The 12241-nt window shown below is 38.0% G+C and overlaps 1 long non-coding RNA gene across 1 annotated transcript; it reads right to left on the reverse strand.

Annotated features, from left to right (window-relative positions):
• Window positions 1–10022: 10022 nt before the first annotated feature.
• On the reverse strand, window positions 10023–10998 carry LOC145556066 (uncharacterized). The gene is made up of 2 exons (XR_014091707.1): window positions 10531–10998; window positions 10023–10276 (listed from the first exon to the last, which is right to left on the reverse strand). It is a non-coding gene; the product is annotated as an uncharacterized LOC145556066 (long non-coding RNA).
• Window positions 10999–12241: the final 1243 nt, after the last annotated feature.

A 12241-nucleotide genomic window follows, 5' to 3' on the forward strand; every position in this document is an offset into this window, starting at 1 on the left:
TCCAAGTTCGGATTGTCATACATTCATCGGATCGCTGGCAAGTTTTCCGAAATTGGATTGTCATACACCCAGTTCCCCATAGCAAAATTTCCCAAAGGATTGTTGTAGGTTTCTATTCATCATAAATATCGGCAAAAGTTCCTCAACGTGGATTGTCATTCATTTCAATAGTGGCAATATTTTCCCAAAAGGATTGTCGCATAGCGTTGGCAAATTTCCAAGATGTGGATTGTCGATCGTAGCAAAGTTCTTATGAAAGATTGTTACGAAGCATTGGCAACTTTTCCAAAAATTGGATTTTGGCAAATTTTCCGAGGTACGGATTGTCGCTTCATCGTGGCAACATTTCCAAGGATGGATTGTTACGAAGCATTGACAACTTTCCCTAAATCGGATTGTCATACATCATACAAAAGTTGTGTTGGCAACTATTCCCAAAGAAAAGAGGATTGTCATCAGAACAAAGGGCACCGACATACAGGTTCAAAGCAAAAGAGCGCCGACGTACAGGCATAGCAAAGGCAAGTTCAGGCGAACTTTTAAAGATCGACATGCGTGGATCTTCGGTAATTTCCTTTGGAAGATTATCGCATCAAATGAGGATGACTTCAAGAGAAGATGTCTTCGACATCATTCCCTGGCTTGCGGAAAGTTGTCACAAACAACTGAAGGTGATTTCGGGCGAAGTTGTCTTCGATCATAATCCCTGAGGCATGGAAGATGATCATAATGCGAATGAGAATTATTTCGAGACAAATAATCTTCGATAGTATTCCCTTGGACGCGGAATATTATCAATGTGGATGGAGTTTGTTTCAAGAGAAATAATCTTCGATGGTATTCCCTTGGACGCGGAATATTATCATTGCGGAGGAGGATAGTTTCAGGGGAAGCAATCTTCTAATTTGGAAGCAGTTACAGGCGTAGCGGTTTTCAAGTGGGATGGCATTCTCTAGCTTGCAGGAGGTCATCAAAACAAATCGGTTACTTTCAGAGACGTGTGCTCGACGGTGCAAGATACGCGTTTCTTAACTCTTTTATCTGTTTAGCTAACGCTAGTTTGCAGGTATCGGCGTTACAAGATTGATTTAGGATCGCAGAACGTTCTGAATCATTCTCCGTCCCTATCGATACTTTGACTTTTGTTTTCGAAACTTGCGTTTCTCCAAACTCAGTCAAAGTGGGGGCTTCTGTAGACACCCATTTGTGTCTCCCCAAAACCAAACCCGGTGATGAGTGCCTTTCACGTCGAATCATAATCGAATGAAACGAAAGTGTGGAAAGGTCTAGTGTTGTGGAAAGTTTTATTTCTTTTCTTTTCTCCCTGTTTTTTGAAAACTTTATTTTAAGAAAACAGCCGATTCATTTTGGTTGGTCCATGATATGGGTCCAATAGTAGTGTAGTTGGATGGGGCTTGCAAAGACCTTTCCAACGATATATTATAAGCCCAATTCCGATGAATATTGAGGAAGTTATGGCTAATTTACTAAACTAGGTCCGGTTTGAGCTTTATGTACGGCCCAATGATCTAGGGGAGGGCCTAATATAATTTATCATTCCTAATGCAATTAGGAATGGTTTTAGTCTTCTAGAATCTTCTAGAAGGTTCTTTTCATTCCTAATTCGATTAGGACTTTTCAGAGTTTTAATCAAGATCAAATAGCATTTTCGATTGAATTATATTATTTTATCTTCCAGTACGGAAAATTTATCAGATTTTCGAAAACGCGTTGAAAACCAGTTTGGCGTCCAACCCCAGGCCTTGGCGCCTGGAACCAGGATTGGCGCCAGGCGCTAGCCATTGGCGCCTGACGCTAGTCACTGGTGCTGACGCCAACTAGCCAGGGCTGGCGCCAATGTTGATTTTCGATCTTTAGACTCTGTTTTGTTAAATTATCTTTTTTGGATGATTTTCTCTATAAATATCGTATCAAAAACTCCGTTTTCATTCATGAACTCTCTTTATTCTCCAATTTTAATCTACAATTCATTCGTCAATTCTCTTTATTTTCACCAACATTCACCAATTCTCTTCATTCTCAAGCTTTCATCAACAATCATTAATTCTTTAGCATTCTTTCTTTCATTCATTCAATTATTTCTTGCTTTTTCATACAAAATTCTGCATTCACAAGATCTAGAAGCACCTAGCCATATTCGAAGTTGCCTTCGCCCTAGACGTGAAAGGTTTTAATTTCTGAGGGTTTGGTCCCAAATCTCTCTTTCAATTATTTAATTTAATTGTTTGATTATTATTTTTCTTGAAGTTACTAACGCGTGTATTTTTTTATTAGAAAGAGATACGAGGCATCCAAGTAAGTACTTTAATGGTTTTAATTGATATTATGATGTAGATATAATGTTTAGATTGTTATTATGATTCCTAGTATCATGTCTAGGGTAATTTTAATATTAAATATGATTGTTATGATGCCTTTTATTCTCTTCCTAATATTTATTCATGTTAGGGATAAAGATTGGATTTTTATTGCTTAGTGACATGCTAGGGTTTGTTATTAATCTTGTTAGTATCATGCCTAGGATCTTGCTATATTTATTATGCTTTAACATGATTATAATTATAATTTATGATTATCATGGTGATTGTGATTATTTTGATGATGATTATTTTTATTCATGATTATTATTTATTATGTTGATTGATATACATTATTTTTATTGTTATTGCTTGATCACCTTTATTGCATGTTTAAATGGAATTGGTACTTGCAATCACGCTTAATAAGATATTTAATAATCTTGTTAGGGTTAAATGTGATTATAATTTCAAGTGATCGCCAATAATAGTTTATTTGTGCATTAAATTCAACCAACATAGATTAAACAGGTTTAGGGTTAACCTATTGATTGCATGTTAATCAGAAAGCGCACATGAATACGATCAGAATAAAGTAGAGGCCTATTATTAGGGCAGGTTCAATCTCTTTTAGGTTGGATTTGTACCATCATCCTCGAACCCGTATTTGGTTCATGACCTTATGGAGTTGACGATCTCTTGGATCGTTAAGGGGTGTAACCTTCACCTCGTGAACGGTTTATAAGTTCCTTAAAAACTTGTTGGCGACTCTTTTGCTCTATCTTCTTCCCTTTTGGATGCCACCGTACTTTAGTGTATGATCACAGTGGGGTTCAAGCTAGTGGGATTTTTAAAGGCTTGAAACTATTCCCTACAGTTTTTGGCGACTCTGTTGGGGAGGATTTCTATTTTAATTCCTGAATTTGTTTCGGCAATGATTTAGAATGAGTGGATGAGACTCGAAAAGTTCTAAGTATTTCATGTGCGTAATTTTGATTAACATTATTGTCATATGCATAAAAAGGTTCTCATTGGAAAGACCATCCGTAATGAGTCAAAAACATAGGATTTTACACGTAGGAAATTTGAGAAATGTCTTTCACAACTAGGACTGAAATAACACCACGCGAAACTGGATGATTTTATTGAGCACAGAAAGCTGCTGAGGCATGTTGGATGAGCGGGATGAGCGGACTCTGTTTTTATCTACTGAGCTCCACATTTATGAACGGGTGCGTCGCGGGATCGTTTGTGGGAGGACTCGTAGCAACGGCTCTTGCAACAAGTCCAGACAAATATTTTCGCAATGATGAGGGATTGCGACGCCTTTAGGAGTCTTGTGGGCTGACTGCCTTATTTCGGGCCACTTAGACCATATACTCTTTCAACGTGAGCCACCACGTGGTTTGAGCTTTGGTGGAGTCCTTCTTCTGGGACATCACCAACACCTTTCACTTTCCCTAGGGCGAGGTGATCGTCACCCCCGCCGACTTTAGCTTTATCTCGGGACTGGAGTTCAACTCTACTGCACTACCATTTGACAGTAGGATTACTGTCCTTTCTCCGATCGTTGAGGAGCTTTTGGGTTTGATTACAATTCTAGCCCGTGCCGAGGTTGAGCCGGCACGACTTATTTCTTGGTGTATGCGCCAGTGTACTTTGACGATGGCTTTTGAGGATGATGCGACTACCAGTGAGCAGGGGGTGCACATCTTCGTTCTTATCTTTCTGCCAGGGACTTTTTCTTCTGACAAAGGTAGCCGAGTACTTCTCTATTACCTCCCTGCTCTCTACGACGTGCAGCTAGTCGGGACCTATGACTGGGCCAGCTTGGCCTATGCTGATTTCTTGCTGGGCTTGCGACGCTCTTGTCATCACAGAGCTTTTACAGTAGATATCGCACTCTCTAGTTTCTAGAGTATCATAGTGTTATACTTTATCCCTTTTCAAATTTAGCTCTAGATTCTTTACTAGCATTTGCTGATCTTCTTTTGTTTTAGTAGACTTGGTTATACGAGTATTTTTCGTCGCTAGCGCCGTCGAGACCATCTCCACGTGAGCTCTCTATTGGCAGCTGTTGGGGAGGTCGCATCAGTGATAAGACAACTACTGCCCATGTCTGAGAGTTGATCCTCTCGGTATGTTCTTTTTGGACGCTTGTCCTTTTTGTATTGCCTTTTAATAGACTTTTATCTCACAGACATGTTTTTGCAGGAGCCTGAGATAGTGTATCGACCATGGGCCGATCTAGCTATTCCTACGCTGGCTGCACAATACATCACCAAGCATTGCAACTTTCAGGGGACATAGGAGGCCGTGGTGAACCTCGGTGGGAGGGTGGGTGTTAAGCACTCTTCAGAGATTTTTTCGTCCCTGCTCCTCTGCCTCGACACATGTTCTACGAGGCGATGATGATGAACCAGGCGGAGAGGTCGCCTGATGGTACCCATTTGTGGTCTTATGCCCGTTCGGGGCGGTGCTACGAGGAGGACTTGTAGCCACTGCTAGCTCCGACCCCTATTTTATTCGAGGTGGACGCGGTATGCTTTCTATCTTTTGTTCCTTGCCAGATAGCCCCCAAGTGGACTTTAATCACTTAGATTTGATTTTTACCAGGCTGCGCCTTTTGAGTTTGTTCCTCCTCAAATATCAATCAGCTACTAGGGGACGTACGGCCCCGTTGGGGAGATGATTTCTCCGGCTCCTGAGGATCAGCACTTCATCGAGCGGTCTATTCCTCGTCACCAGACTCGGGTGAGTCACCTGAGTGCTATTTATTTATACTAGTCTTATATTGTTACTAACTTGGTATTTGATAGTTCTCGCGCTAGGTGGTGACAGCGATGGCGAGGTGCATAAAAGACTTTCGGAGTCAGCTGGTGAGGAAGAGGAACGTAGCTTCCGGTCGTCGCAACGACGTTGATGAGGAGGTATCTTTTTTTCCTTTATTTTATATTGTTTATCCTCATGTTTTCTTTGCATCTGACTTTGTTTAATTTTTGCAGGGACATCCTATTCCTTCACGTACTCGGGCGAGACTCAAGGCTAGGAGGGAGCCGTCTAGGTCTGGCTCAAGGCGTCGTCGCACTACTCCTGGTGGTCGAGGTGTCCGATCTAATGCTGCTCGGATCGAGACACTGGAGGGTTCGGGTTCTTCATCTGAGGGTGTACAGACCGGGCCAATGGCCAAGGAGGCGCGACATCGGCCCCTCTGGTGGGTGGTGGGACGTACGAGTTTGGCTCGTCGTCGCAGCAGTCACAACTGCCTAAGGCTTTGTCAATTTTATATCAGGATGAGCCTGGGTGGACTGGCCCTATGTTGAGGTTCCCGCCTCCCTGCGAGTCTGCAGCTAGTGAGGAGCATACTCCTCGGTCTGCAATGTTCTTCGATATGTTGAACATTCCTTATCATCTGCGTCCTCTAGCATCATAGTTATACCTGTGTGTTTTTTTCTTTATTTTGACTTTTATAGAACTTTGTTGATTTGTATTATATGACTCATATTTTAGACACATTTTTATATACAAACTATAATCGATTATGACTCTATTATCTTTGCATTTTTATATTTCCTTTTATGTGCATATGCGTGTGCACAAAATTTGTGATTTACTTTGCGCAAAAATTTCCGTCATTTTTGTTATTTATGGAGGGTATCCGACTTTCTCCCCAAAAAAAGAAAAAAATTGAAAAATATTTTGGACTAAAATATTCCTAAATTTAATTAAGCTCGAATAAATCCAAAACATGAAAAATATTTTGAATTTTATGTATAGGGTGATTGAACAAAGGGCATAATTGCAAAGTCATTGTACGAATTCGAATCATAGTCAGAAAAACGTGGTTTGTATAGTGCGCTGAGCTGGCGTGGCAGCGTCATTTGTCGCGACACGCTACATTTTGTCGCCAAGCGCTGCTTTCGTCGTCAAGCGACAAATTTGTCGTCTGGCGCTGCAGTGCGTTGCCTTCAAATCCTTTCAAGAGTCGAACTACACCAGTTTTGTGCATAAATAGCCCCCAAATTTGCCGATTTCTGAACAGATCAAACATTAGTTAAAACTTTAGCTTCTCAACAAGTAATCATGTCTTTATTCACTAAGAGTTTTATCGATTTTACTCGTGAGTGGTGTCGGTCTTTAACTGCTAAAAAGAGAAAAGAACTTGACTTTTTTCACATGGGAGGTATTTATGGTATTAAGGTGGTAGATCTTGACATAGATTTTATTCATACCGCCTTAGAATATTGGATACAGACAAGCATTGCTTTAGACTAGGCTGTGATGAAATTAGCCCTTTACCTGAAGAATTTGGTGCCATTCTAGGCTTCCCTTCCTTAGATATTGCGGTAATTCCTAGAGTGAATGAGTATTATTATAAAGATTGTGAGTGCTTCTTTAATTTAAAAGACAGAGATTTAACAAATATTGTAGATGGTAGCATAGTTAATCTAAATGAATTTGCACGCCACTACTTTGATAGACCATATTCTGAGTCTTTTCATGTTTATAGAAGAAGGGCTTTCCTCTTTTGTATGCTTAACAAATATCTTCTCACTAGTGGTTGAAGTAATGAGGGTCAAGAAATTATAATATATGTCTCGAACAAATTGAGTCTGGAAGGAATCCAATGCCATTAACTATTGGAGAGACTATGCTTAGTCTAGATGAATTAAAGAAAAATCCAAAAGCACCTTTTCAGGTCTCTCCAATTTTATTAAAGGTAGAAAAATAATATTTTTAATTACATAAATCAAAAAATATTTTTGTATAGTAATACTAATTATTTGCATTGAAAAATACACTCCAAACTGCTTTGTAAGGCGGAAGAAGCGTTTCTCTAAAATGGGTCGCCATGAGTGGAGTAAAATATTTGCCTCTTGTAACTTTGCTATCAAATGGGTCGTCCCATGGTGGAAAATTGAGAAGATGGTTGGTGTCAACAAGTAACCCTTTTGCCGTCTTCCAAGCTTAACAAAGATGACTTTTTATTAACCCTGCAAAGTAAAAAGGAAGTATGTTCTTCTTCAAACCATTCCTTCTGGGGATCTTCGTCGACCCTATGAATTCCCTGTTTCACAAGAAGTATATAAGTTTGACACATATTGGACTGCTAGGCCTTTATGGAAATTGATTACCCAAAAGGTTTCTCCTTCCTTGCCCAATAATGTGAAGAATTGGCTTCTTAATAAGCCTAAAAAGGGCGAAAAGAAAGATCAGAGTAGAACCAATGTGAAGAACCGTCTAAGTGACAAGGTAATACCTTTTAAGGAACGTTTGGGTGAAATAGTTGAATTCAAAATACCTATGATGCCTAAGATGAAAGACACTACTAAGGACAAAGAGAAAAGAAAAGCTGACACTTTAGAAAAGAAAGTTTGGGTGAAAAAGAAACATGGAGTCCTAGCTAAAGGAGAAACCATTTAATAGTATATTGAATGTAGGTTCTCTAAAGGATGCCTACTAGCAAAAGTCATGGATAATGAAGAAGATGGTGACAAAAAATCGGAAAAGAGCAAAGAAAGAGAAGAAAGATTAAAGCATTGCTTAACTTCTAATTTATTAGGCTAGTTTAATTTTAAAGTCAATTTATTTTATTAAGCTTTTATTTAAATTTCATCAATAATATATTTTTACTTTATTTTATTAATGCATTTTCAGCTTTTTTAATTAAATTAACTTTACATTTAATTTAGGATATTTTAGATTTTAACACCTCACAAAAACGCGAAAATTGATTTTAAAACCCCCATAAAAAAAATTGGATTTTAACACCAGATAAATTTCTAAACAATTGGTATTATCACCACTTAACGGTTTCCATCCGAAAATTCCATTAAGTGTGGCCCACAATAACACGTGTCAGCATTTTATTTGTTACAAAAAAAGAGAAATTAAAAAAATAAAAAATATAAACCAAAACTACCCAGCCACCACCACAGCACCACCCCCCCGCCACCGCCGCCTTCCCCCCAACTCACCACAGCCCTCCCCAAAACCACCATTCGTGTCACACCACCACGCCTAACCCACCTGAACCCTCCCCCTCCCCCTCACTTTCCCGCAACCGTAACGCCCCCAAAACCACTAAACCCAAAACCCTCGTCCCCCCTAAACGGCCACGAATCCGGCCTTAAAAGGCCGAAATCGACCGGTTTTGGGGATTAGTGGCCTTAACCGGCCGATTTCGGCCTTTTAAGGCCGGATTCGTGGCCGTTTAGGGGGGACGAGGGTTTTGGGTTTGGTGGTTTTGGGGGCGTTACAGTTGCGGGAAAGGGAGGGGGAGGGTTCAGGTGGGTTGGGGGTGGTGGTGCGACATGGGTGGTGGTTTCGGGGAGGGCTATGGTGAGTTGGGGGGAAGGAGGCGGTGGCGCGGGGGTGGTGCTGTGGTGGTGGCTGGGTAGTTTTAGGTTTTTATTTATTTTTCTTTTTTTTTTTTAATTTTTTTTCTTTTTTTTTCTTTTTTTGGCCAATAATAACATGACACGTGGCTTATAGACCCACTTAACGGATTACTAAACAGAATCAGTTAAGTGGTGGTAATACCAAATTTGTAGAAATTTATCTGCTGTTAAAATCCATTTTTTTTATGGAGGTGTTAAAATCAATTTTTGCGTTTTTGTGAGGTGTTAAAATCTAAAATTTCCTTTAATTTATTAAAGCAATGAAAACAACTTAAGTTATTTTCCAGAAAATTTCTCGAGTACGAAAGTCGAAAATTTTTCGAAATACACCGAAATTTTCCCAGATATTTGCAGAAAATCGGCGCCGCAATTTTATGTCTTTCGCCAGAAGTTGCTTATGTCGCCAAGCGACAGGCTTCGTCGCCTTGCGCTGCAGTCTGTCGTCTGGCGGCAGACTTTCTTCTATTGCACTGATGTTGCGTCGAGTTTTTATTGATGTTGAGATGCGAGTTTTGCGAAATTTTAAAGTGGCCGCACCTTGTAAAGGGTTGCCTATGTATCCTTTCCTAAGGAATTAGGCCAAACGTAGCTTTCTTGAGTATTCTACTCAAGTAATTATGGGTAGTACTTTTTAATTTGGTCAAGGTTCGTCATGTTTGAGAGCTCATTACCATCCATATCAGTTAGTTTTGCTGCACCTCCTGATAGGATGGTTTTGACGATATATGGTCCGGACCAATTAGGCCTAAATTTGCATCTTGGATCCAAAATATTTTTCCTTAGCGCTTTTAACACCAAGTATCCGACTTTGACGTTTCTTATCTTGACCTTCTTATTAAAGTGTCTAGCCATACGGGTTTGATAACATTGAGTATGATGTAGAGCTTCACTACTACAAAAATAGGCTAACAGACCCGTTCAAATTGGCCTTAGAGACCCCTTTACAACGGGTCTCTATCTCGGGGGTCTGTTTGATAAAGACACCCCTTATTATGGAGGGTTTGTTTGATAAAACTAAAAAACCTTTTATTAGAGATTGGGGGACTTTTAGATATGGTGTATGATAGACATATTGAAAGGGAAATTAAAAAGACCCATTTTTCGGAATGTGTGGTCTTATAAATAGGATTCAAAAAGACATGTTATATTAAGTAACGGGCCTTTTTGATCCCTTTCTTTTTTTTAAAAAAAATTATGTAATGTTTATTTAAATTTTAAAATTTAAATTTTGAAAGTTTTATTTTTAGCGCTCCATTAAAATTTTTGAAATTATAAAATTATATTGCAAAAGTACAATTCAAGATTGAATAAAATAACATCTATATACATACGATATTTACAAGAATATACAACTTTTCATACTTGCTTCAACAAGTTATACAATCACACTTCGTAAAATTATAACAAATACAGCATTCAAATATACCACATATTTGCAATTTATAAACTTGTAATTCTTTGGTTACACAAAACTAACTTAAGATGATTACATAAAATTATCTATATCTTTCTTCTCACAATCGAACTTTTATTTGCCATCTTCTTCCAATTCAATCTCTGCAATAATCAATAACAAAGAGAACATTTGAAATCAGATCAAAATATACACAGTAAGAACAAGCAAACACATATTCAAAATAAATCAAAATTGAAAGTAATCTGACAATAATTGGAGTACATAAAGATAATAAAAAATGAAAACAATAGATCTAAAAGTACTACATCAAAATATAAATCAAACAAAAGTTTTAAAATTATAGAAGAAATCAAAACAAAAAATTAAAAGTAATGAATAACATATAAAAACTGACCTGAATCTGTTGAATTCGGAAATGAGTTATCATTCAAAGTCAATATCCAAGCAAAAAGAAAAGAAAAAATTCATGAAAAAAGTATACTCTTAAAACATACAAAGTATTATTATGCTTCTAATCTTGCAATTTAGACACTCAAATTGACCCATTAAGAGGCGTGAAGTTGCATCGAACGACACTAGAGGGAAGGTGGTTGTTGCTTCATTTTTTTATTACTATAAAAAACCTTTAGAATTTTGCAATGAGAAGGAAGAAATAGGGGAGTGAAGAGGTAGACCTGAAGAACCCCTACGCTGATTACCGACTCAAGACAGAATAGTCCAAATCCAATGAAGTAGAATTGGTTTATTTGAAAAAAAAAAATCAAAGGAGCAAAAGATAATATCAAAGATTAAGAGGATATAAAAGTTAAAGTGAATTATAAAGTGAGGAAGAGGAATAGAAACGGCTGGAGTATCAAGGTAATTAAAGGTGATGGAGATAGCACTAGTAAGGAATTTTTATTCATAAATAAAGGAAAGTAAAGGAGACATTTGATTTGTAAATATGGCTTTCTATATTTCTCTAGATTTTCCCAACGAGAGAAGTGGGCCCTCGCGTACATAAAAGACCCGTTAGATTAACAACGGGTATGTTATTTCTCTATTTTTCTTTTACCACAAAACGTAGTGGGTCCTAATGCACATAATAGACTTGTTATCATTGTTTTTAGATCTCTTACATCAATCAGACCCGTTAGTTGAGAAATTGGGTCTGCATTTAGGGGTCTTTTTTCTAAGTTTTGTAGTAGTGCTTCTAATCGCTTTTCATCGAGTAGAATTAGTTGTTCATATCTTGCCCTAGTCTATTCGACTTCATCGAGTTTACTTTCCAATGCAATGCATAGAGAAGGTATCTCTAGCTCTACAGGTTGTACGACATCCATTCAATAAACCAAGGAGAATGGCGTATTTTTTTTAATGTACGAATTGACGTGCGATAACCCTAAAATGCGAATTGGAGTTTGTCAAGCCAATCCTTGTAATTTTCTGTCATTTTCTCCAATATAGTCTTTAATTTTTTTTTAGCCGCCTCAATTGTTCCATTTGCTTGAGGTCTATAAGGAGAGGGATGATGTTGTTGATGACAAGGATTGGAACTAGGTCGTTATCTAATTCTCCCTAAGTCAAACTATATTTGTAAACAATTAGCAAACCTTACACGAGTATAGGGCAAGCTAAGGGTCGAACCCAAAGGAATGAATAAAAACCATGTTATAGTCTAACGTTAAGCTATTTCGAAGAATTGTCAAAGGTTGAGTATGGTAAGTAGGATAACATGAATCAAGAATTCAATCAAATTGCTAAACACTAAGGATATAGGTTCAACATGCAAGTTTAACAATCATGCTAGTTGATAGATCACCCGATTGACTCAAACGTTGCAAAAGACAAACATAAATCGCAAATAAGGGAATTCAAGGGTTATCTCCTATAAACCAAACTAGGGTTCACTATGAATGATTAACAAAGAGAATCGCAATCAAATTCAATTAATTAGAGAAATTCCAAAATCAATTGTTCGTGTCATTGGAATTTGCAATGCAATCTAGATTAATCTTATAGGTTGATCAGTCCTAGTCTAATTAATCACATGCACAACTATGTCTACCAATTTAATTGCAACAATCAATAAATCAAGGATCATCAACTAACAATAATCATCTATC

Source organism: Chenopodium album, chromosome 8 (genome assembly GCF_948465745.1).
Source record: "Chenopodium album chromosome 8, dcCheAlbu1.1, whole genome shotgun sequence".
NCBI lineage: Eukaryota > Viridiplantae > Streptophyta > Magnoliopsida > Caryophyllales > Amaranthaceae > Chenopodium > Chenopodium album.